At 35.8% G+C, this 27009-nt stretch overlaps 1 protein-coding gene across 3 annotated transcripts in view; it reads right to left on the bottom strand.

Annotated features, from left to right (window-relative positions):
• The window catches only part of LAMA2 (laminin subunit alpha 2), a 677281-nt gene that overhangs the window by 516870 nt on the left and 133402 nt on the right, over window positions 1-27009 (bottom strand). The window lies entirely within an intron of this gene.

The raw sequence follows: 27009 nt of genomic DNA, 5'->3' as shown, positions 1-27009 counted from the left end.
GAAAAAATAGAAATGTATTTGGTATAGAAAATGAAGGGGAAAAAAACCAAACATGCCAGGCAGAGGGAATATTATATGAGTATGGACTTTATTCTGAAAGTTTATGCGGATGCTGAGTGACTGACAGAGGACTGAGTTTGTAACTATTCTAATCTATTAGATTATGTGATCATACATAGATATAGATACACATATAAGTTATGACAAACCTAGATAGCATATTAAAAAGCAGAGACATTACTTTGCCAACAGAGATCTGTATAGTCAAAGCTATGGTTCTTCCAGAAGTCATGTGTATGGATGTGATAGCTGGACCATAAAGAAGGCTGCGTACCAAAGAACTGATGCTTTCAAACTGTGGTGCTGGAGGAGACTCTTGAGAGTAACGTGGACAGTAAGGAGATCAAACCAGTCAAGCCTAAAGGAAATCAAACTGGAATATTCATTGGAGGGACTTATGCTGAGACTGAAGCTCCAATACTTTGGCCACCTGACGCAGAGAACTGAGTCATTGGAAAAGACCCTGATGCTGGAAAAGATTGAAGGCAGGAAGAGAAGGGGAAGACAGACAACAAGATGATTGGATGGCATCACCAACTCAATGCACATGCGTTTGAGCAAACTCCAGGAGATACTGAAGAACAGGGAAGTCTGGTGTGTTGCAGTCCATGGGGTTGCAAAGAGTTGACATGCCTGAGCAACTGAACAGCAAGCTTCTACAAACAAAAACAATGTTATTTACATACAATTCATCTCAGGCAGGAGCCAATACCTCTAAAATTGCCCCAGGATACTGTCAGTTTTACTTTGTGATATTTGTCTCCCTCACTTCTGACTAGTCCTGACCTTGACCTCGACTTTGGATTCTATTTTGAAGGTATGGGTAAGACTCTCCATGCCCTGCTTTGGTGCACCCCTGTGGGACTAATGCTGAAGCTGAAACTCCAATACCTTGGCCACCTGATGCGAAGAACTGACTCATTTGAAAAGACCCTAATGCTGGGAAAGACTGAAGGCAGGAGGTGAAGGGGAAGACAGACGATGAGATGGCAGGATGGCATCACTGACTCAATGGACATGAGTTTGAGTAAACTCTGGGAGTTGGTGATGGACAGGGAGGCCTGGCGTGCTGCAGTCCATCGGGTCACAAAGAGTCGGACACGACTGAGTGACTGAACTGAACTGTGGGGCTTAATTGGAGTTGGTTAGGCCTGGAGTTTTTCAGATCTGAGGAATCATGGGAGGAAGCCAAAAGGAGATGACTTTGAAAATTATTTTTCTATATATTGTTATGTTCCAAAATATAGAACTGAATTATATACTAAATTTCTCACATATTAAATATATAAATGTGAGCAAAATTACATGGTTATGAAAGGATTATGGGTATAGAGGTAACATTGATTAAGAAGCTATTTCATATTCATTAAATAATATGATTTAATCCCCACTAACCCCATGTGTACTTTTATCAGTCCCACTTTATAAGTGAAGAAAATGCAGCACAAAGAAGACAAACAATATGCACCAAGTTATGAATTAGCAAGACCAATAACTAAGATTTGAACTTAGCTCTTTAACTCAGAAGGCTAATTCTCATTGGGACTTAAAGAAGAGCCAAAACCTGGTTCTTAGCAGAGCTTATCAATTTACATACTTCTTAAAAGAAAGAACTTATCCAGCCTCCACCCCTTTGTTGTTTCATAGAGTTTTCCAATCATAAACTAAAGACGTCAATAAAATTTACATTTACTGTCTTTCAGTTCTTTCCATTGATTTGTTTCTTTTACACTTATTGATCATGTGCTTGAAATTAACCTCTTCATAATTTACTTGCCTAGCTTTGTGGTGAAGGAACAGTTGGCCTTTTGAAATTTTATTAGCTACTTTGTTGTTTATTTTTAAAAATTGGTAAAGTGTACTGGTCAAGGAACGTCCCCAATTAGTTGCTAATGATCAATTTGAAGAGTCAGTCGCTATCTGAGCTTTTATTGAATCTTCAGCAGGTTGTATTATAGAATGCAGCCCACTGCATTATAAGTTAAATCTGTTAGACACTACCTATTTATTTCCACTCAAAAGCAGCAGAATAATATTTATTGCTATATGCAATATGGGTTACTTAAAGATTATATAAACATTTGAAGTGTAAATGAACTACAAGTGGATGGTGAACCTTTATAGAGTATTGACTTACAACCTCAACTCAAATTGAGGTCATATAATGTTAATGACATAAAAGCCAGTCATCATTACCCACATAATTATGACTGACATTTTTCTTCTGAATAGTATCTAGACTAAATAAATTTAGATGGATTTGTAGCTTTAAAAACCAAGTTTAAACAGAAAACAAATAATATTTATTTTCACTATACTGTATATTTCATTAGAGATTAGAATATGTACACTAGAGAATAAAAAACATACTCTGTTCTGGAATATATACATTTAGTAAATAATCTAGAAAAAGGCTAAGTTTATGTAATGTGAAAAATAGAAATTCTGCTATCATATGGTAAACAGTTAGAAATGTGCCAAATTTTCACTGTTTTTATTTGAATGTTTTTAGACTATATTTGCTTGCTCAAACATTATGCTATATTCATGGAATTTTGTATGATCTTGATGATCTGACTTAAAATCCTACATTTTGGTTTCAAATGGCAGAGACATCTTTAAAACCTGCACATGGAGATTCTACTTTATTAATGTGGAGTTGTTGTGTCACACACTGTCTGACTCTTTTGCAGCCCCTCAGACAGTGGCCTGCCAGGCTCCTCTGTCCATGGGATTTTCCAGGCAAGAATTCTGGAGTGGGTTGCCATATCCTTCTCCAGGGGATCTTCCAGACCCACCCAGGGATGAAACCTGCATCACCTGCATTACAGGCGGATTCTTTACTGCTAAGCTACCAGGAAAGCCCAAGCATGGAGTAGCTACTATTAAACTGTTCACAGATAACAGCTATGAATTCTAAACAAAATATGTGTTTTAAAATTTCATACTTGAAGACACTGAAGAGCAACACAAAATAGATAAGTAAACCAGGAGGGATGTATATGCTTAGAAGGAAGATAATGGATGTCTCAGACTGCACATGCAAGGTGACTAAAACTCAAACCCACATTTCACTGTCTTTTTTAACTTTACTGTCTTGAAGAACCAGAAACAGAACTAAGGACAATTTCAGCTGCTATAAAGTGAAGAAGAAATACTAGAAAAAAGAAAGCCACAAGAACCTCAAAATATGCATATAAATTCTTCCCAAGTCTCTTAACAATACCAGATATACATATATGCCTTAGGCAGGCTCCAAGTTCACTGGCTAGGAATAAATGAACAAATGATTAGAACAAGTGATCATAGTTGCTGCATTCCATAGGCATGCCAAAAGTTTGGAATTGGAGTCCAGATAAGTAACTAATATAACACAAAACTAAAAGACTGATGACTATTCTTCAAAAGAATATAACGGAATCCCAAGTTTTCTACCATGGACTGTTAATAACATTCAGAATGCAACTGTATAAATGAGATAATTGATAGACATGCAATGAACACAATGCCACCCATACTTAGAAGAAAAGCAGTGAATGGAAAACAGCACTGATATCAACCAGATGTTGAAATTAGTATACAAACAATTTTAATCAGCTTTCATAACTATGATCACAGACATACACACACAAATGCTTATAATAAAAAATAAAAGTCACTAGACACTACAAAAATACCAAATATACATTCTAAAACTGAAAAATGCATTATCTAGAATAAAAAATCATTACATGAGATCAGCAAGAGTCAGAATCAAATAATTAAACTTGAATATAATTTAACAGATTTTTCCCAAGTTGTTTAAACATACATTAATGTTAAGAAAAATTGTAATGTTGCATATGTGCACGCTCAGTTGTGCAGTTGTATTACACTCTTTGCGACCCTATGGGAGGTACAATGTAAGACATGACAATTAGAGCAAAGCAATGGTGGGTGGAGGGATCACAATAAATGGACACACAAATCAGTAAGGCTCTTATGCTTTACATTAAGCAGTACAGTATTTAAATGACTGACAGTACCAAATGTTTAAATGTTTTGGGGTTCAACTGGAATTCCACTCCATTGTTGTTAGGAGTGTAAATTAGTACAACCACTTTAGAAAACAGGCCTTTTTAAGTAAATCTAAACCTAGATCTTCCTCATGACCCCCAAATCCCATTCCTAAGAAAATACTCAGGGGAAATAATGGTATATGACCATGAAAAGCCCTATACAAGAATGTCCATAAAAGCTTTCATTATAATAGCCAAATACAGAAACAGCTCAGGTTTCCATCCATGGGAGAATTCATACAGAAACTGTGATATACAATGGAATATTATTCAGCATTAAAAAGGATCAAACTATTGATATATGCCACAAGATGAATCCCAAAAGCATTATGCCAAGTAAAAGACAGAACAGTTTACAAAACAGTTCATATGTTGTTATTCATTTATGTGATCTTTTAGAACAGGCAAACATGTTGTGAAAATAAAACAGAATTTTTTAAATGGCTGACTTTAAGGGGAGAGGGAAAAGGCATAAAACAAATCTCTGGGCTTATGGTAATATTCTTAAGTTTATATTATACATATATATATTTTTTTAAAACAGTGTTAAAACTGATGAATGAATGAATGTTGTACTCACTTATGCATTTACTGGGTGTAAGTTCTACCATAAAAATGTAAACCAATATTAAACTTAATTTATGATATTCATGATGAAGTGCTTGGCACAAAGTGTGCAACAGATCAAAATATAAAGATGGATACTTACATATGAATGGACAAAAGTATGATAAAGCATATACAGAGAGATACTAATTTTAGAATCTAGAGGCTAAGTATATGGGTATTTATTTTATGATTCTTACAACTTTTCTACATGGGGAAAATTTTTCTTAAAATTTGTCAATATATAAAAATATTATATATACACACACATATAAGTATATACCTGTGAATAACCATATATACACATATACATATATACATATATACATTTCTATATATATGATTTATGTCATTATTTGGGTTTTATAAGTTAGCAATACCAGTAACAATAAAATTTCAGTTTGAAACTTTTCAAATCAAATGTGGAAAATCTGGTTAGACAGTATAAAGGGAAATAGTCTTTTCAGTTTTGCTCAGAATCAGAAAAACTGAGCGAAAGAAAGCACTGGATTAGCCAAACAGTAGAATGTCGCTCCAAGACACTTACTGACTGGCAATTAGCAGGTTAATTTATTTTCCTTATACTGCTTTCCAGTCCTTCCACCTTTTATTTCATAAAAATGAAGAACTTTGACTTAGCACCATATTTAATATGTACGTGTTGTCTTTTGAAGAACTACAAGTGAGTCAGAGAGAAATGCATTAAACATATCAGTAAGTGACCTATCGCGTGGCACGACTCATTCATTCCTTAGGATTTAGGCAATGTTTCTTTAGGTGATGATCTAGAATGCTGTTATTCAGTAGGCAAAAGAAGTCTATTTCAAATGTGAATTTTACAAATGAGGAAAATAATTCCCAGAAACTAAGTCGCACAGCTGGTTTTCAAACACAATTATTGCAAACCCAAATAAGTTAGAACTAATTTCAGCATTAAAGATCCACCCTGTCTCATTCCCCTTCCTGATCTAAATGAAAATCCTTTTCCCCTGTGTCATTCCTGAGATTTGCATCATCTAGTTCTCCTTTTCTCTTCTATATGCACACCACAAGCCAACTTCCATCACAGTTTTTTACAAGTCCATATTCTATTTCAAATTTTCCATTTTAAGAAAGCACTCCTTCAACCTTCTTATTGTAATTGAAGTCTTGATTTCCTCTGACAAGCACACTTCCATAGATCTCCCTGGTGGATCCCTAAAATCACTGGGAAAGGAAAAACAGCCTCCTTCTGACTTCTAAACACTACTTATAAATTGGTTCCTCTCACTGTCACTCATAACTTTTTAAAAAGTCAAATCATCCAACTTTTCCAAGTGCTCATCCCTGTTAACTGCTTCATGAAGACCATCAACAAAAACACTGATAACTGATTCACAATAATCTTTGTCCTCCAAATCTGTCATTCTTACTAAACAAGTGAACATAAAATAATAAAATGTTTTTGCATAGAAATCAGAAAATATTAATACGGTAGTTTAAGGATAAATATGCCTTACTGCTAATTTAATTCTAAGATTTCTGTTTCCAATGAATTATTTTGTCTGCAACTTAATGTTATCTATCGATCCTTACTGTCAGATAACCATATATTAATACTACCTCACCATACATCCAATGCAACATCACTCACACTAGTCTTCCTTCATGCTCCACTTCCATTCATCTACCAAACTGCTGGGGAATTTATGTTCCTAAAATTAAGTTTGCTCACATCATTTTCTTGTATAAACCTCTGTGAGTTGCTGGTATGTTTGTAATCAGGCCACTATCTACCGCTCTAGGAAACTCAACTGTTTCCATCTTCTTTAATATCTTCCTACATGTCCAGAGTACTGACATCTTACTGTTTACAGATACATCAGGTGTTTTGAAAATTCTTTGTCATGACATTATGTTGTCCATCCTACATAGAATGTTTTCCTTTTTTGCATACATGATCATCTGCTCATCTTGCATCAGTTCAGTTCAGTTGCTCAGTCACGTCTGACTCTTTGCGACCCCATGAATCGCAGCACGCCAGGCCTCCCTGTTCATCACCAACTCCTGGAGTTCACTCATACTCACGTCCATCGAGTCAGTGATGCCATCTAGCCATTTCATCCCCTGTTGTCCCCTTCTCCTCCTGCCCCCAATCCCTCCCAGCATCAGAGTCTCTTCCAATGAGTCAACTCTTCTCATGAGGTGGCCAAAGTACTGGAGTTTCAGCTTTAGCATCATTCCCTCCAAAGAAATCCCAGGGCTGATCTCCTTCAGAATGGACTAGTTGGATCTCCTTGCAGTCCAAGGGACTCTCAAGAGTCTCCTCCAACACCACAGTTCGAAAGCATCTTGCATGACCCTGCTCAAATATCCACTTTTTGGTGAAAGTGTTTCCTAACTTTCCAACACAGAATTTGTTATTTCCTTACTGGTGTCTACATAGTACTTAGTTTATATTTTATTATAACCCTTTTCACACTGAAACTTTTAATATCTTTTATAGTGGATCTCTAGTCTATAACATTATTGAGTACAGGGATAGCACTAGTAGCATATAATAGCACTCAAATTTAAATTTATTGAATGAGAATAAATTCATGCACTTGTACACTTGTACAATCTTTCTGGAGAGAAATTTGGCAATTAAAACTAATGAACTAATCAGATCCTTGATTTAGTAAAAATATAGAACTCTGTTTTAAATAATTCAAGAAACCCAAGCTATTTTAAAAAATGCAGTAGATCTCTATCACTGCTTATTTGTCCAACACCCAGCCTCCATTTCTGTTCTTAGCTAACAGGCATTGTATTCAGTACAAAAGGTATGAAGCACCCTACATTTGCCAAGATATGGAAGTCAAGGATCTTTCTTTTCCCCTTCCTCTAGCAGTTTGGGCAGATTGTGCACGTGATTCTGGCCTTGGGCTCCAACTCTGGAGCACCTGACACATAGAGTTGGGGAGAAAAGGAAAATAAGATCATAATAGTGCAAGAGGAAATAGAACCAGCACGAGTAGGAAAGGAAGTGATGACAGGAATGTCTACAAAGGGACCCTGACTAGACTTTTCAAGCAGTGAAAAGTAGGAATCACACTGAGGGTCATCATCTCCTAAGCCTGGTTTTCAAATCCTTCCAGCAATTGTGCCAGTTCTATGATAGATTTGAAATACATTTCTGCTTAAGTTAAACAGTTTTAGTGATTTCTGTGGCTTGTGATCATGAAGTCAGAGGGATATAAATTTCATATATTAGAGATCAAATTGCCAACATCTGCAGGATGATCGAAAAAGCAAGAGGATTCCAGAAAAACATCTATTTCTGCTTTACTGACTATGCCAAAGCCTTGGACTGTGTGGATCACAATAAACTGTGGAAAATTCTGAAAGAGATGGGAATGCCAGACCACCTGACCTGCCTCTTGAGAAACCTACTTGCAGGTCAGGAAGCAACAGTTAGAACTGGACATGGAACAACAGGCTGGTTCCAAATAGGAAAAGGAGTACGTCAAGGCTGTATATTGTAACCCTGCTTATGTAACTTCTATGCAGAGTACATCATGAGAAATGCTGGACTGGAAGAAGCACAAGCTGGAATCAAGATTGCCAGGAGAAATATCAATAACCTCAGATATGCAGATGACACCACCCTTATGGCAGAAAGTGAAGAGGAACTAAAAAGCCTCTTGATGAAAGTGAAAGCAGAGAGTGAAAAAGTTGGCTTAAAGCTCAACACTCAGAAAACGAAGATCATGGCATCTGGTCCCATCACTTCATGGGAAATAGATGGGGAAACAGTCGAGACAGTGTCAGACTTTACATTTTTGGGCTCCAAAATCACTGCAGATGGTGATTGCAGCCCTGAAATTAAAAGATGCTTAAACCTTGGAAGGAAGGTTATGACCAATCTCGATAGCATATTCAAAAGCAGAGACATTTGCCAAGCAGGATTTTGCCAACAAAGGTCCATCTAGTCAAGGCTATGGTTTTTCCAGTGGTCATGTATGTATGTGAGAGTTGCACTGTGAAGAAAGCTGAGTGCCGAAGAATTGACGCTTTTAAACTGTGGTGTTGGAGAAGACTCTTGAGAGTCCCACGGACTGTAAGGAGATCCAACTAGTCCATTCTAAAGTCCTGGGTGTTCTTTGGAAGGAATGATGCTGAAGCTGAAACTCAAGTACTTTGGCCACCTCATGCGAAGAGTTGACTCACTGGAAAAGACTGTGATGCTGGGAGGGATTGGGGGCAGGAGGAGAAGGGGATGACAGAGGATGAGATGGCAGGATGACAGAGGATGAAATGGCTGGATGGCATCACCGACTAGGTGGATGTGAGTTTGAGTGAACTCCGGGAGTTGGTGATGGACAGGGAGGCCTGGCATGCTGCGATTCATGGGGTTGCAAAGAGTCAGACATGACTGAGCGACTGAAATGAACTGAACTGAACTGAACTGATGTCTCCACATACACACACACACACACACACACACACATACAGTGAAGATAGGAAAATTGAGAAAATAACTTTATTAAAAGTAACAGTATGAATAAATATATATACATAAATATAGTTACTTCATCTAAACATCGTTAGGATAAAGTGTGAAACAACAGTAGTGAAAACAATCAACTTTTACACAAAGACCCAAGGCTGATTAATGATCATCTCCAAAAGTGGCCACAGCATCACTTTAAATGTTTCCTGGTGAAAGTTTCCTTCCAGGTTGTTTTGTTTCCAACATGCTCTTTATTTTGATTACCTTTGTGTGAAGTTTGGTAAACCAGCATTTTAAAATGACAGTGATCTAATTCATATCTTAAAATCTTCCTAATGTAGTTTGGCTAAAAGAATTCCTAAACACATTTTCTAGTTTTCATCAGTCTAAACTAAATGAATATTGTCGAGTAGCTGTCTTCACTGCCTGTGCCTAGCATATTACAATATTTTTTAATTAACATTCAGAGATATTGATAAACATATTTATATATTGTATTTTAATTTCAAATGTTTCTTGCCAACATCTACAGTTCAGCTCACAACAGCCATCATTAATGTAATTGATTAAAGACAGTACCTAAGGTTTCCTATGGGAAAGTCATCCAATCAATGAATTCTCTCCAATATATTCAATTTATAAATAACTTTTTAAAAATCATCACATTTTTTACAACAACACAATACACATTTCTCCTTCTCTCTCCTCCTCTGTCATCCTAGTCTTGGTTCACAAATTTCTCTTGCTTGCTTATGCTAAGCATCTCTCTCCTTTCAAAAGAATAAGAGAAAACTGTCTGTTTGAATGTTTCTAACTTTCCGTTTCAGTCTCTAGGTCTGTGGAGCATTTTTTAAAAATTTCATGCAGGCAAACAGAGATGTTTGCAAGTAATTCAGCATTTGAAAGACAAAAGAGAACCTGCCAATTTAAAATGTTCTAAGACTTGTCAAGGAAAAAAGGAAGATACTTGACAGAAATCCTGAGCTATGTGGGTGTGTAGGATCAGATTTGTATAAAACAAAAATGGGACAAAACAAAATGTTACTGAAGAGAATGGTTTCCAGCTGTGCACTGCAGGAAGCAACTTAATGCTCTTGATCCATGATGCAGATGAAGAGTTTTATAGAACTAGAAAATCAGTCCAATTTGAATTAATAGCCATCTAGACAAAACAATGTTTGTAAGCTGGAGGAAAAAAGAATGTTAAATCCAGTTGTTCAGAATAAAAAAAAAAGAAAAGAAAAGAAGGGCATTTATTCTAGTCCTACCCAGCCTTTCAAATGTGTCTTACACTGTTGCTTAGTTCTCCACTTTTCAGCTTGGTTCTCCAAAAATAAATGTATATTCTTGGGGGCTTAAGGGTTGGTGTAGTCTCTTTTCTACTTTTTTAATCAAAAAAGTACATTTTCTACTTAGCTCATGTTAAAAATTGTTTACTTTGTTCATTCTAAGCAAATTGAGATGCACATTTAAGTATTTTGAATATCACAGGAAACAAAATAAACCAGATGCAAATGCACATACTCCAATGGGTCTTTAGCAAGTTTTGCTTTCAGAATATCAACTCTGTGTACAGATAAAATAAGGACTTGCTAAAATAAGGACTCCACGAGCCATAGTGAACTCAAGTGCCATCTTAGCCTCTTAACCAAGCGCCATAGGATTTTATTGAATTTCAGACAAAGGATAATCATTGATCTCATTAAGGTAGGAATACATCATCAATTTTCAATAATCTAAAACAATATACATAAGAAAATAACTGCCACTATGACATGGATTTCTGTTAAGTACACTAACAGATAAATCAGGGAGGACATGACATTTCTACCACCTTGACTCAGAGTATGGCATTTGTACTCAAAGTTTCTCAAATGCCTCCAAATCAAATCTCTAACTACTGAATACACAGTAAATTGAAGTTGACCACATTGCATCTGATCAATAAAGACTTCTTGAAATGGATATATTCATTCAGTCAGTTCAGTTGCGCAGTCATGTCCGACTCTTTACGACCCCATGTACTGCAGCATGCCAGGCCTCCCTGTCCATCACCAACTCCCTGAGTTTACCCAAACGCATGTCCAATGAGTCAGTGATGCCATCCCATCTCATCCTCTGTTGTCCCCTTCTCCTCCTGCCTTTACTCTTTCCCAGCATCAGGGTCTTTTCCAATGAGTCCATTCTTCACATCAGGTGGCCAAATATTGGATTTCCAGCTTCAGCATCAGTCCTTCCAATGAACACCCAGGACTGATCTCCTTTAGGATGGACTGGTTGGGTCTCCTTGCTATCCAAGGGGCTCTCAAGAGTCTTCTCCAGCACCATAGCTCAAAAGCATCAATTCTTCGGTGCTCAGCTTTCTTTATAGTCCAACTCTCACATCCATACATGACCACTGGAAAAACCATAGCTTTGACTAGATGATCTTTGTTCAGCAAAATATCATCTATAGGCCTAGATTGAATAGACTCTTTATCTAACTTTAAATTTATATCCCCAATATACAGGTCCTCACTATTGGCATTTCAATTATTTTTTGAGGACCTAGTGGACACTGCCCTGGTCACAGAATTCCTTGTCCTTTTAATCTGCATAGAAATCTCACCCATTATCCATTTAAAATTAGTATGCACAAACTGCTTTAATTTTTTTTTATGCTCCACTTGTAGAAAAATCTGGAATCATCCTAGAGGTTTTCAGAATCACATGATAAAAATAATTATTACAGCTAGGGCATTTATTTAGTATATACTAACATAAGGGTACCCAAAATAGTCACTGAGGAGGTGGCAGCTGGGGAGAAATAGACTGTTTCCCTGCTTCCTCCAACCTCACTTCATCAATATCAGCAGAGCATATGTTCATTATCTCCTCTCTTCTCTCCTGCCTGGCTTCCAAAACCAAGCCTATAAACTAGATGTCTCTTTGGCAGGCCTGTCTGCAAATTCAAAATGAGAAGTAAAAATGGTAAAGGAGAGGAAATGCAGAAAACACTTTTAAGTCATTGAAAATTAAATTTAGAGCCTTAAATTGGCAATTGCCCCTAAACAGAGGTGTTTATAATATAGAAAACAAATTTAAAAACCTCTGTGTCTGCTGTTGACAATCCAAAGTATAAAAGTATAACAAATCTCTAAATGAACTGCTATGCAAATAGCATGAGCTTGTATTTATGTCCCTCAAACAAAAATATCAGAAGGGACTCATGTAAGGTTTGATGCACATAATTACAGTAGGAAAGATGCAGTCCCCCATGGGTCCAGCTCTTTAAGAACTGCTGCACAATTTCTTATTTCTAATGATGAAACAGTTTTTAAAAAAATTGTTCTACACTGGGCTTCCTTTGGCTTAGAAGATCTAGCCAAAAGAAAATGTCATATTCATTTACTTTGCTCTTTTTTCATTTGTTTTTATCAGTAAATATTAGAATTCCTCAGGGCTTGATCTTAAATCCTGTTCTTACTTCATTCTCATCCTCAAATAATCTCCAAATAATCCCCAGTAATCTCATCTACTTCTAAAATATTTACATACCATCTGCATAGTCAATAATACCGAAGTTACATCACCAGGCCAGATAAGTTTTAAAGTTCCAGGTTTAATTTTCCAAATACCATTTTGACACCTCCACTTAGACGTCTCTCACTAGCATCTCAAACTTAATTCACCCAAAGAAGAGCTTGTGATTTCCAGGGTCCAAGCACCACCACCATTCCCCTAATAGCATCCTGAGTTAGCTATTCCTGAGTTCTCACTAGCTCAACACATTTTATTTCACTCATTCAGTGTCTCATAGAGAAAGCTAGGAGTCATTGTTGATGCATTCCATCACCAAACACCATTCTAACTCCAAAATTAATCTCAGATCCACATGTTTCTCCCTAGTGTCAATACCAAGCCACAGGCATTTGTAACATCTGGACTTTTGCAATAGTTTCTTAAATGGCTTCTTAAATAGCTCTTCATTACCCTTCGCCTTTCTTCAATCCATTTCAATGAGATGGATTTTCCTACAATGGAAATCTGATCAAGTCACTCCTCTTAAATTCATGGGAATACCATGACATTTAGGTTAAAATTTTAAATTATCCTATTTTATATAATATTCTTTTATCATATTCAAAGAATATTGCCTTCAGTCGGCTTCTAAAACAAGGATCTGCTTTTTCTTTCCTCAGGATTTTGCCTAGAAATCCCTGTGCCTTAATTTTCCTCCACTCTTTATACCTTCCTACCTTTCACAAATCTTTCTTCCTTATACCTTAAAGTTTCTGATATCTTTCCTAACAGTTTTTAAACAACTCCCCATTATAATTCCTAATTATGCCATGTTTTTCCCATGTGTAATTTTACATAATGATTATTTACCCAAGGTCTATCTCCCTTGCTGGAACTGAGGTTCCATGATGGAAGAAACAAGCTCCTTTGTTTACTTTGTGCCACTATATTCTCTGAGCCCAGCCATGGCTGGACACACAAAGGTGCTAAAAATATTCTAGAAGGAGACTCATCTTAGAACTTAGGGTATAATCACATTCTGAAGAAGTGGAGAACTTCCTTTGGTCAAAATACAAAAGAATAAAACATGGAAAAAGCAAAACACAACGAAAACAACATACAAAAAATGCATACCTCTCTTTTAATGTTTCAGTGACTTCACAAGATAAACAATGTTAGCATCCAGGGCTAAAACCATTATTTTCATAAAGTTCGTTAACTATCTTCTTAAATCCATGTCCCTAAGTTCTGGGTAGGTTCTTATTTTCTGTCTTGGAAAATAAACAAACTGTCTTTTGTGTTTTGTGTGAGACACTGTGAATTCTCTCTGGGATTCAATTGGTTTGGTTGATAAATCATGTTAGATTTATTGAATGATGTATTTCCCAATATCCCAGTCCATGTCCATCCTCCTCCAAAAGTCTCCCTACAAAGATAAACCCTTTAGAAGAATATAAATGTTCTAATAAGTACAAAGTTATGCTCTTTGCTGGAACTTTATCCTGTCTCCTCCCTTCCAAATTGTACAGGCTCTTAGCCTGATCCATAGGGTGAAGATTTAGAATGAGAGTTGCATGAAAAAACACTTCACAGCTGACTCAAGCATCTAATTCAGTTTTATGCTTTAAAAGCAAATTCTATGCAGTTTCAGTATATCTATGGAAATACTTGTTTTATAGACAATTTTTTTTTCAAAGTGAGATTTGACAGTGTTTATAGCAAAACACTTTGTTCTCCAGCAGCTGTTTGAACACACACATAAATATGCAAGAAAACTCACAAATATTCTGTTTGCTCTTGTAAATACTTGAAGTGAAAAAAATCAGCATTTTATAGTCATTTAGCATAGTGTTGCTAATAATACTTTTCATTTACCAAGCACATATAAACTCAGATATAATGAGGTTTTTTCAATTTTGCTTTTGCCTTTTTACCAGCATTCTTTGACCACTAAACTCTAAGTTCCTTGGGGGCTGAGATCATAATTCACAAAACTTTCTATTCTCAGAGACAACTGGTGAAAATGACATCAAACAAATGCTCAGTTAAGATTCAGATATTAATGAATCTCATTAATGAATGACATTTGTGAATTGATTTCATCATATCAGTTCTAATTTCTTTTTTAAAATTGTGAAGTATATTTGTTCTAGTTTGATCTAAAACAAAAACAAAACTAAGAACCATGAACTTTCCTTTGTTGCATAGTATGTACTGTTAATGTCTGTCTGAGTAATGCAATTCATTGATCATAATAAAAGCGTAGCACTGCAATGTACATTGGGGTACATAGGTCTCTTTCAATTATGGTTTTCTCAGGGTATGTGCCCAGTAGCGGATTGTTGAGTAATATGATAGTTCTATTTCTAGGTTTTGAAGAAATCTCCATACTGTTCTCCATAGTGGCTGTATCAATTTACATTCCCACAAACAACAAAAATAAATAAATTTTTTTAAAGTGTAGCACTGAATTTTATAAAATATTTTATCTCTTAACTCTCACAACAAAACTATAAAACAGATAGCATAGGTATTATTTGCTTGAATATATAGATAAAATAATAGAACATCAGTAATGATAGACCATTTCCTAAATATAGAACTTGTATTTTTCAAATCCAATCCCGATTTCCCTTTGACTACATGTAACATATTCATTGAATTTCTCCAACTGTCCAGGCACTCAACGAGGCAGCTAATTTAAGAATGAACTACAAGGCAGCCCTCTCACCTTCACAGAGCTTCAGACTAGTACAAGAGAATTATATAATAGAATTTTTGTATAAGTTATATTAGAAAAATTTTCACCTTGGAAACAATCAATGAAGGACTGGAGAAGGGGGTGACAACAGGTAGGAAGGAGAGAATTTCAGAGATATTCAAGATAAGTCTGGCCAGAGGTCAAGAGGTCAAGCCTAGAGAGTGTCCCAAGGTAAAAGTGGATACAAGCCCAGAGAATCCAGAGTCAGTTAACCTTCACCTTAGACAAGTGGGCAAGGACTTGAAATCTGAGTTTGGCGATGAAGCTATTAAAGCTACGGCTCTTAAGAGAAGCCCATCTGATTCTGAGTCAGCTACTTTCAAAGGGAAAAACTGTATTTTTTTGCTCAAGAGGGAGCCTTTGCAATGGGTAAAGGCAAAAAAGCTCTACAGTTAGTTGCTCTAGAAATCTGAGGAAAAAGTAACCATCCCATTCCTAAAAATCCACTTACCTTTTCAAAATTTGAAAATTTCTGAAAAGCTACTGTTGAAATATGATCCAAAATAGCTTAGTCTTGCAGGTTATAAACATTTTCAAAACTTGCCTTTGGTCTTGTGGGGGCTTTTCCTCAGTTTTTCTCACAATTACGTGGAAGCATGTCTTTTTTCTTCAATTATTAGTAGACATTAAGACATCATCCTCACCAACTTTATGTTCTTTAATAACTTCACTTCAGTCACCTTTAAATGTTTTAATTTTCTTTAGAGTCTGCCCCTGCCCCCAAATAAATACCATTATATGTATTTCAAAGATCTTTAAAAAGTGTTTTATTGCCACTAGAATCCATGAGCTTGGGTCACAGAGAAGAGAGGAATAGGATTCTGTATGATTTGCAGCAGTTACTGGTTATCCACGTTGAAACTTACTCAGTTCTCAATCTTATTTGGCAGTCAAGTGACCGAGAGATGTTAATGGAGTCTAGGATATACACTACTGGCCGTGAGCAAGAACATCGCTATCACCATCCAGGGATGATGCATCTTTGGCTTATCATTCTTACTATAAGTATGATATCCCAAATGAGACATTCTTGCTTGAAAGATATTACAGAAGTTGTCTGTGTAACTGTTATCTAATTAAATATTCCTAATCAGTCTTGCTTTTCAAGAGTATCATTCTACTAAAGTTCCATCCACTTCTGAATTTTTATATGCCACCACACATGATGCACTCTTATTTATACTCTCTAGTATTTTAATTGCATGGTAGTTAGAGCTCTTCATTGCTGATGTATAATGAGCTCTCACATCACTATGGTATCACAAGCTATTTTTTTCTCCACACTTGCACACACAGTAATTTCTCCCTCATCTTATTTTAGTGTCATGAGATTTTTGCTTCTAAAGTAAATCGCTCTTCAGTTTTATATAAGAAACGTATGATTTCTATCTGCCAATTTCTCTAACTTCTCTCCTTGTATCTTCAATATTTTTAATCTATTTTTGCACTGTTAATAATATACATCATCTAAAACCATATCTAGATAATATGTCTTGAATCATTTTAGAAGTGATACATACATATATATATATATATGTATGTATATGTATCACGGGATTCAGTCATGTCAAGACAGTCAAGGGTTGGTCATTTTTGGTTATTTTTTCTTGTTCATACTGAATCTCATCATTGCCACCAGACTGGCTTATGGGCAGAAGTTACTGGTCAGAGCAAAATATTCCAAAAGGTAATTATTTTACTTAAAATATTAATGATAAAGAGTTAGCAATACAAAGAGATTAAATGCAGACACATAAAAAAGATTAAACTTAAGGCTTCAATATTTATTAAAAACTCAAGAAGGTTAAGTTATTGAATGAAATGTTTTCAGTATATAGATTTATTCACTCACAAAACTGTAAACATTAACTGGTCCTAAACATGTAGAAACAAGAGATTTAAAAACACTTTCAGAATACTATATATTTGCTTGGCTATAACAAACATGTCCGGTAAAATGTTATTCTTTAGAGATGTATACTTTATCAATCTTGTGAGGAATGAAGTAGGCTTGTAAATCATGTTCGTGAAACTGATAGATGGATTTAGGGATTTAAGATTTCTAGACATTTATAATAATAGTTGCTTACTGCCTCCATCCTTCTGAACTAAACTGAAAACTTGTTTAATAACATAAGTGCTTAATGTAATGCAGGACCCAAGAAAATATTCAAAAAAACAGTCGATAAATAAATCAAGTAATGTATGAATTCAACCTAAAAGGCTGGTTTCCAATGTGAATTAGATAAATTTACATCTGAGAGATTAAGTTTACAATTTAATTTTAACTGTGTATATGTATTCACATTGTTTTAGAGTGATCTAAGACAAAGTCTTCTCTTTTTTCTTTAAATCATCAGGTCTTATACTTATTTTTCAAAATATAAGCAAAATTTACATTATCCTCCATCTGCACTGATACAACCTAAATCCAATTTTTGTTAAAAGCAGAGACTATAATAATGTGTTAGATTCCTGTGCATTATTGTTAAAATAACCTTCACAGAAGTTCACTTTATTCAAGTTCTTGCTCAACTTCGGATCCTCTAATAACTCTCACTTGACTCTAAGATTAAATAAATAGTTTCATCTAGGTATCAAGTATTCCATGCTGCTGCTGCTGCTGCTAAGTTGCTTCAGTCGTGTCTGACTCTGTGCGACCCCATAGATGGCAGCCCACCAGGCTCCGCTGTCCCTGGGATTCTCCAGGCAAGAACACTGGAGTGGGTTGCCATTTCCTTCTCCAATGCAGGAAAGTGAAAAGTGAAAGTGAAGTCGTTCAGTCGTGTCCGACTCCTAGCAACCCCATGGACTGCAGGCTTCCAGGCTCCTCCGTCCATGGGATTTTCCAGGCAAGAGTAGTGGAGTGGGGTGCTATTGCCATAATCTTACTCTAATCCACTTTCTCTACCTAAATTTTTCTATTATTCTCAATGAAAATTTCATGCTTAAGTAATTTCTGTATCTTACTCTGAAAACACTATCTCATTACCTACTTGTCTAGGTTGTATTAATTTTCCTACATGACTTATTTTCCACGGGTCTAAATTTAACATTTCCTTCAAAATCTTGATTAAAACAATGTATCCATCCTTTCTCAATCTTTTGGAATTAAAAAAGAAACAATTAATCTTTACCATACAATTTATCATTTTAAATAAATGTTCTTTATTTTATACTTTTTACAAAAATATACTTATAAAATTAGACAAAAAATTTTACATAATTGTTTTAAATCACCAGAATGTCTAGCCTAGGTACAGTGCTCAAAAGTTCTTATTAAATTCTCTCTCACTCACTTACAGTATACAAACATACTTATCACACATATACATGGGTATGAGTGTGCAGGCATATATCTCCACATATTAAAACCTGTAAGTTACTGGGTAAGAGTTTCTACAAATAAACTGGTTACTACATATGGTTTCTAACATGTTCATTCATTCATTCACTCAGCAAATATTTATGGAGGTCTTGTATACAAGACAAGGTTGGCCATGGCCTAAATCATTGTGGAATTATTCATTTGTATAACTTACTGTCTCTCTAAAGCCTTACTCCAGAGAAGGCAATGGCATCCTACTCCAGTACTCTTGCCTGGAAAATCCCATGGATGGAGGAGCCTGGTGGGCTGCAGTCCATGGGGTCGCACAGAGTCGGGCATGACTGAAACGACTTAGCTGCAGCAGCAGCAGAAGAGCCTTACTCACAATTAAAACAAACTCAATCAATAAGAAGATAAGTGCTCTGTTAAAGAGCTTGTTTGTTTTTCACAGCTATTTATGACATTCTCCTTAATATAAGGGTTCAGTTCAATCGCTCAGTTGTGTCCGACTCTTTGCAACCTCATGAACTGCAGCACGCCCAGGCTTCCCTGTCCATCACCAACTCCCAGAGTTCACTCAGATTCACATCCATCGAGTCAGTGATGCCATCCAGCCATCTCATCCTCTGTCATCCCGTCTCTTCCTGCCCCCAATCCCTCCCAGCATCAAAGTCTTTTCCAGTGAGTCAACAAAAGATATATATTGTCTTACTCACAATTAAAATAAACTCAATCAATAAGAGGTTAAGTGCTCTGTTAAAGAGCTTGTTTATTTTTCACAGCTATTTATGACATTCTTCTTAATATAAGGGTTAGTGACAGGCAAAAGATATATATTGCTTTCATTTTTTAATATTGAATACTAGTTTTATGTTGTCTTATAATGAAAACTACCTGGAATTTTCCACTTCGAAATGTTCAATTTTAGCTATGGCTGAATAGAGAAAGTAGGGCCTGAGCAGATGGCTGTCAAAACACCAGTGACTACATACCATGGGTGAGAACTTGCACACAAAAATATGCAACTTGGTACACTGTAGACGTTTTCCATGTAAATGCCAAGGGACATCTGGCTTGAAAACTGCAAAATCAATTTGATGCTATTCTATATTTGCTCTGTCTTCCACGAATATTAAATTATATCAGCATCTGCCAGAATCACTGACAGGAAAGGCTGTGTCCCCAGAACCATTTCAAGTCCTAGTGCTTTACTTTCCAATATCAGAAAACAGCTGGAAGCTGAAACCTGTCTCACATGAAGCGTATCGCTTACATGAATGGAGTCACTTGGGAAACAGGACTTTTACATCGGAAAGAATTACTACATACCTATTCACAAAATACATATATACTAATTGCTTCTAAACAGCTTTATTTTTGGATTTCTTTTAAATTTGTCAACACTGTACTCATTTTTGCTGTTAGATTCAATTTTAGTGCACATTTATGCAGCTGTCTTAATGCAAATTTTGCCACTGGACACACCTGTACTATCAAGTTGCAAATAGCCCAGTTAAAAGTTATATAACTTAGCAGAGAAATCAATATTCTACAAACTCAGTTGCTATAGTGTGAATGTATTTGTCATAGGTACATTTTATATCTAGTCAAAATACTTATTTCCTTCTGCATGATAGAAAGATAATCGATACCATGATTTTAATTTCCCACAACCTTCCATTCTACTCCAAATTTTATTAAATAAAAATCACAAATACATCTTAGAAAAGACAGTCTAGAAAGAAAGAAAGTGAAGAGCATTTTGCTGATGAGATAAATTAATATTCAAACTAAAACATAAGTTTGAACTGATGGCTAAATTTGACACACACGAATAATATATAGACAGTTGGTAAACTTTGACACGTGACTGTGTGTGCAGGTATGTGTATAGTAAATATATCTATGACTGAATCTGCACTCCCCTTTAAGAGTAGCAAGACTGGAAAATGATTCTGAGATTAAAAAGAGCAAGTACTTTGTTCCACTAAAAAGAAATCACTGTAAAGTTTCTTGTGACTCCATACACGTTTCAAATGTAATTTTGTTAAATGAGCAAAAGCTGCCACAGGTACACTGCACCCTCTCTCACATTCTAACATCACTGCTGCTCAGTGGCTATGAAATTTCCCATTTCCCATTTAAAATACATGAATTTGCACATCATTTTGAAAGAAGCAAAAATGGTTTCCTTGATTTAAATTTTTTCAATTTAATTTTAATTCTGATATGGTTCATCTCTTTACTCCATGGACCCTTCTCCTTAAGTATGATTTCTCCTTGACCTACTAACAAAGCTACTGATGAAAAGAGTAACCGTGGCTATATTAAAGCTAAATGTGATATTTCTACCTTAAAAAGAGCAATAACTATTGTCAGATCACTATTTAAAAAAAAACTTTAATAAAACAAAATTCATTATTTAAGCATTTAAGTTTTTAAATAGTAGCATTGTCTGACTACATATTCTTTTAAATGTAAAGAAAATGTATACGAATATTTGCACATTTCTCAGAAATTTACTTGCTAAAGATGACAAGCTACGGGGCGGGGTGGGGGGGTGGTGCGGTGTTCCTAATTGGCACCAGAAAGTCTAATATGCAAAAATATTAGAAATATATACATTTCATCTAATTTTTACATTTTATAATACCTCAATTCTCTTTTCCCAATGATTCAAACTAACAGATTTAGTCATATATGAACATACTACATGTAATTTTTGTCACTGCAAAATATTTACACTGTGATGCCCAAAATATTTAGTACTAAATTAATTTTTAAATTTTCTGAAGTTAAAAGGAATTATTTCTTGTGGCACTTAACCTTTTGACTGACTTTAAGCACACTTCTGCCTAATCAAGAAATGGAAAGACATTTGGACATACCACTAACATCATGACATAATGTCAATTTAGCTACATAAATATTTATCTATACAATAATTGGATTGAACCCCTTCCTTGGGCATACTATTCTAGAAATTAGAAAATAAGTTAATCATACTTCCTAAATTTTTTCACATGATTTCATTTATATACTTTCTATATAATAAATACTTAAGTAGATTCAGCATTGAATTATATTTAAGTTCTATATTAAATAATGAATAACCCTACTTTTAACACAGTCAACTTTCACAGATGCAAGGAAGAGATAAAGAACTTCTCCCAGATTGTTGCTAAAACAGCTACTGAATGATGTTTCCAATTTCAGTGACTAGCTCTTATCCATGCCCCACTACTTACATGTTCATTATCAACTAGCTTTGGAGCAGTGAGACTGTATTTATTCACTGTCTCTGTGTGTGTGTATGCTCAGTCACTCAGTTGTGTCCGACTCTTTTGACCCCATGCACTGTAGCCCACCAGGCTCCTCTGTACATGGGATTTTCCAGGGAAGAATGCTGGAGCAGGCTGTCATTTTCTACTTCATGAAATCTTCATGACCCAAGGATCAAACCCTCATCTCTTGTGTCTCCTGCATTCCTGCGTTGGCAGGCAGACTCTTTACTACTGTGTCTTGTGGGAAGCTCCATTCACCTAACTATTTACCAAAAATGTATTTTTAAGTACTCATAGCAAGTGTTATGATATGGAATGAATGACAAAGACAAAAATAATATTGATATAAAATTGATACCTAGTAACCTAACAAAAAACATGACTTATAAGTGAATAAGTAAAATCAAATATATACTAAAAATTGATAAGTGATATGATAAATTTTAAAAGAGATTGAGATGAAAGCAATAGACTGAATGGGGTTGGCAAGACTGGGGACAAGACAGCGACTGGGGACTGGAGTGCGATTCTAGCAAAGCAGGTGGAATATAATCATGTCTGAAGGAGACTGACAATAGTACGTTGAGGGAAAAAACCAACGATTGAGGAGATATTAAGAAAGTAACATGAATGAAATTGGTAATTGCTTAAATAGGGGTGTAAGAGAAGTGATTCCCTTTCCTTCCCCTGGAGAAGGGGCTTAAAGGTGATCCCAAGTTTCTTTGCTGGCATCCATGAAAGAATGACAGATAAGGCTGAGGGTCCAGACCTGAGAATCTCCAATATACACTTGCAATGGAAGCCAAGAAAATGTTTGCAGATACACAGAGAAATTCTGTGGAACTGAACAACAACAACAACAACAAAACAAAAAACACCATGGAATTCAGAAAAACAGCTGTAGTAAGGATTACACAGAGGACCCTACAGAGGTGAAAGAAACTGTCATCTCTGAAGGCAATGAAAGCGAGTTCTCCAAGAAAGAGGGAGTGCTTAGACAAGTTAAATGCCACAAAGAATTCAGGGAAAATAAAAACTTTACTCTTCATATACCAATGCCCTTACTGGTGAGTTTGATGAGAACTGCTTTATAGAGAGATGGAAAGAATGCAGACTACATCAGTCAAAGAGCGGATGGATACGGGAGAGCAAATATGGAGACAGATGCAGGGGACATTGTATAATCTTTTTATCTTTTAAAAGGGAAACATTTAAACAAATGAAATGTTGAAGGAAAAGAAATAACAGAGTAATATATCAAAAGTATAACTAAAAGAGAATTAAAAAAAATAATGGGATCAGATTATGGAGAATATTCAAACCCAAAGTGTTATTCAATGTTGGCATGTAGATGCAAATAGTGTTTCTAAATATCTAAACTGGAAACAATAAACAATTTTAAAACTCACAATACTTTTAAGTACAAGAGTACTTTGAAGTTAGTGGGTTTTTTGTTTGTTTGTTTGTTTGTTTTAGTTATCAACATTTTTTGTTATTACTGAAGGGAAAAGTCTACAACTGTTGAGTTAGCCTAGGAAAAGTTTTCTGAAGTATGATGCTTCTTTATGGACACTCTTCTTACATCTATCAATTTTTGTCTGCATTTATAAAAATCTAAGAACATGCTGACATTGATGTCAAAGTACTATTTTTGCTAAATGTTTTGGCTAAAAGTGATAATAATACAATATCTTAAGTACCAAGAAAATTTTGCCACCGAGAGTGAATTTATAACATGCATAGCACTGAACACTTGAGAATAAATGAAGGTTTCTTGTCCTGATTAATACACAATGAGAATTTGTCAATAGGCAGAATTTCTTCTGAGTTTCAAGAACAGGCAAAAATGTAGAATAAGTGAAAATATGCAGCAATATAACATTCCTTTTCAGTTCAATTCAGTCGCTCAGTCATGTCCGACTCTTTGCAACCCCATGAATCGCAGCACGCCAGGCCTCCCTGTCTATCACCAACTCCTGGAGTTCACTCAGAGTCACGTCCATCGAGTCAGTGATGCCATCCAGCCATCTCATCCTCTGTCGTCCCCTTCTTCTCCTGCCCCCAATCCCTCCCAGCATCAGAGTCTTTTCCAATGAGTCAACTCTTCGCATGAGGTGGCCAAAGTACTGGAGTTTCAGCTTTAGCATCATTCCTTCCAAAGAAATCCCAGGGCTGATCTTCAGAATGGACTGGTTGGATCTCCTTGCAGTCCAAGGGACTCTCAAGAGTCTTCTCCAACACTGCAGTTCAAAAGCATCAATTCTTCGGCGCTCAGCTTTCTTTATAGTCCAAATCTCACACCCATACATGACTACTGGAAAAACCATAGCCTTGACCAGACACACCTTTGTTGACAAAGTAATGTCTCTGCTTTTTAATATGCTGTCTAGGCTGGTCATAACTTTCCTTCCAAAGAATAACCGTCTTTTATTTTCATGGCTGCAATTACCATTTGCAGCAGTCTTGGAGCCCAGAAAAATAAAGTCAGCTCAATAAAGGACAGAAATGGTAGGGACCTAACAGAAGCAGAAGATATTAAGAAGAGGTGGCTTTGCAAAGTTGTATTTAAATATGGAAAATTAACAAGCCAAGAATTAAGCAAATATCCAGAACAAACCATCTAACCAACTAAACAACAAAGCAGCAGTGAGACTACTTTGATTCCACCACCCATAATTTCCTGTGGGAGAGGTTTTTACTCGCATGGCTGAGTTTTCACTTCTGCTCTTCTTTCTAATATTATTTAAAACATTGAGGGAACTCTCCAATGGAGGAAATTTCCTAGAACCTTGAAGTTCATAAAGCTGCCTGACAAGCCTTATGGCCTACTTTTGGTCCATGGCCTACTTAAAATCATATTTTAGAGGAGTCTTTTTCTTTTGGAAACAGAGGTAAGTAGCATCCCAAATTAGCCCCTATCTTTTTGTAAAACCTGCAGTCTCTAACGAAATGACATATATTTAAGTGGAGGAACACAGCAAGCTCTTCTGGCTTTATTCCCTTTGGCTATTTACCAGCCTCTTGTTTCCTGATCCACAAATTCTTATCAGGGCAGGACACACTTCCAATTACAAAAAAGTCACTTCCAGCTTCCTCCTGGGATAATAACACCTGTTCTTGCCTGAGCTATTCAAAAGGATGCTCAGGGCATTCTTTCTCTCACCTTTTTCTCTCCCAAACTGCTGCTAATTCTTATGGCTACAGAACTAAATACACTATATGTATGTGCGTGTCTGTGTGTGTAGCAAATGGAAGAAAAATGACAAAATAAAAGGAGAGAGTATCTTAGCACTTGAACATTGATTCTGAGGGGATGCCAGGGCCATGCTGTCCTGCTGTATATTCTATTTCTTCATCCAAGTACAAGCTCCATGGATGTGTTCAGTTTGCAAAAGATACACTTATAACACGTGTGCTTTTCTGAAAGTACATTATAATAACTTTAATAACCAGTTTATAAACTCAAGAAAGAAAGAGAAAATACCACAGGAAGCTAGCCGAATGATAAGCAGTGACAGGAAGGCTGGGAAGCACAGGTCCCATGTGAAAAGCTGCTGGTATTCAGTGGGACTCCCATTTCACCCCTTTATACCAAGTAGTACTTGAACATTTTTATTTCCAGAATTATGTGCATTACCGTATAATTTTAAGAAATAAGCTATGTTACATATAGCATGCATATAATTCTCAGTTTATAATTTACTTGAAATCAATGAAAATGCAATTTCAGCAATTTCAGAATAATTTGCCTTTGTTAATTTTTGTATGAAGAAAAGTCAACACAAAAGAGCAGTCAACTTATAGATAAAATATTTTGGAATAAGTGATATAATGTGCTACACAACTCAATATTTTGTTCAGTGCATGAGATACTATAATTTAGCAACCAAGGCTCCACATCATTAAGTGGATTACAGTTCAAAAACTCAGATATTTTGCAAACACTAAGATTTAAGCCTACTACACACTGAAGTTTGAATCCAAAAGGGAGACACTTCAAAGAGTTACTGGGGGATTCAAGTTATGAAATGTTTTTCGATGAATCAGTTCTGTGAAAAAAAAGTTATTCATAAGATCTGATTCTATTAAGAGGTGTAATTGGACAAATGAAATGAAAACATTTCTCTATAGGTGAACACTTCTCCTTGCAGCCAAGGAACAGCTGTGGCTCCAAATAACTGTAGCTACTTTTCCCCCAGGAAAAATAATGAAGGTTACCTCCTGGGGAAATGATGCAATCCCAGAGGAAAACAATTATATTCCTGCATTTGACACTGCCCCCTGCAGAAGAACTGATACCCTGTTTAATCACCCTGATGTCCTACCCTCATAGCCCAGGGCCTCAGCCCTCTCAATTAGCTCCTCAAGCAGATCATCTTACAGCAAAATATTAATAAGGAATATAGATATGCAGATTTTTAGTAAAGAGTACGTCATAGAAAAGAAGAACCAAGATTAAGCAGGAAAAAAAACTGGAAGACAGATAGATTATACAAAGGACTGATAATACTATTTTTTTAAAGAAACATCTAATTAATATTCCTGGAGAGATTTGAGAGGAGAAAAAGAATAAAGTGAAAAAGGAATATTATAATTATGTCTAAAATAAAGTTTCAATACAACTTTTGAAGACAGATATGAATACACTGCCTATAAAAGAAAAACAAAAGAAAAATGTATAATATCATATATGAAACGAATAGCCAGTCCAGGTTCGATGCATGATACTGGATGCTTGGGGCTGGTGTACTGGGACAACCCAGAGGGATGGTACAGGGAGGGAGGAGGGAGGGGGGTTCAGGATGGGGAACAACGTGTATACCTGTGGCGGATACATGTTGATATATGGCAAAACCAATACAATAATGTAAAGTAATTAACCTCCAATTAAAATAAATAAATTAAAAAAATAGGATAGAGATGAAATAGAAAATCAA

This window comes from Capra hircus, chromosome 9 (assembly GCF_001704415.2).
Source record: "Capra hircus breed San Clemente chromosome 9, ASM170441v1, whole genome shotgun sequence".
NCBI lineage: Eukaryota > Metazoa > Chordata > Mammalia > Artiodactyla > Bovidae > Capra > Capra hircus.
This window is presented reverse-complemented; position numbering and strand designations above follow the sequence as displayed.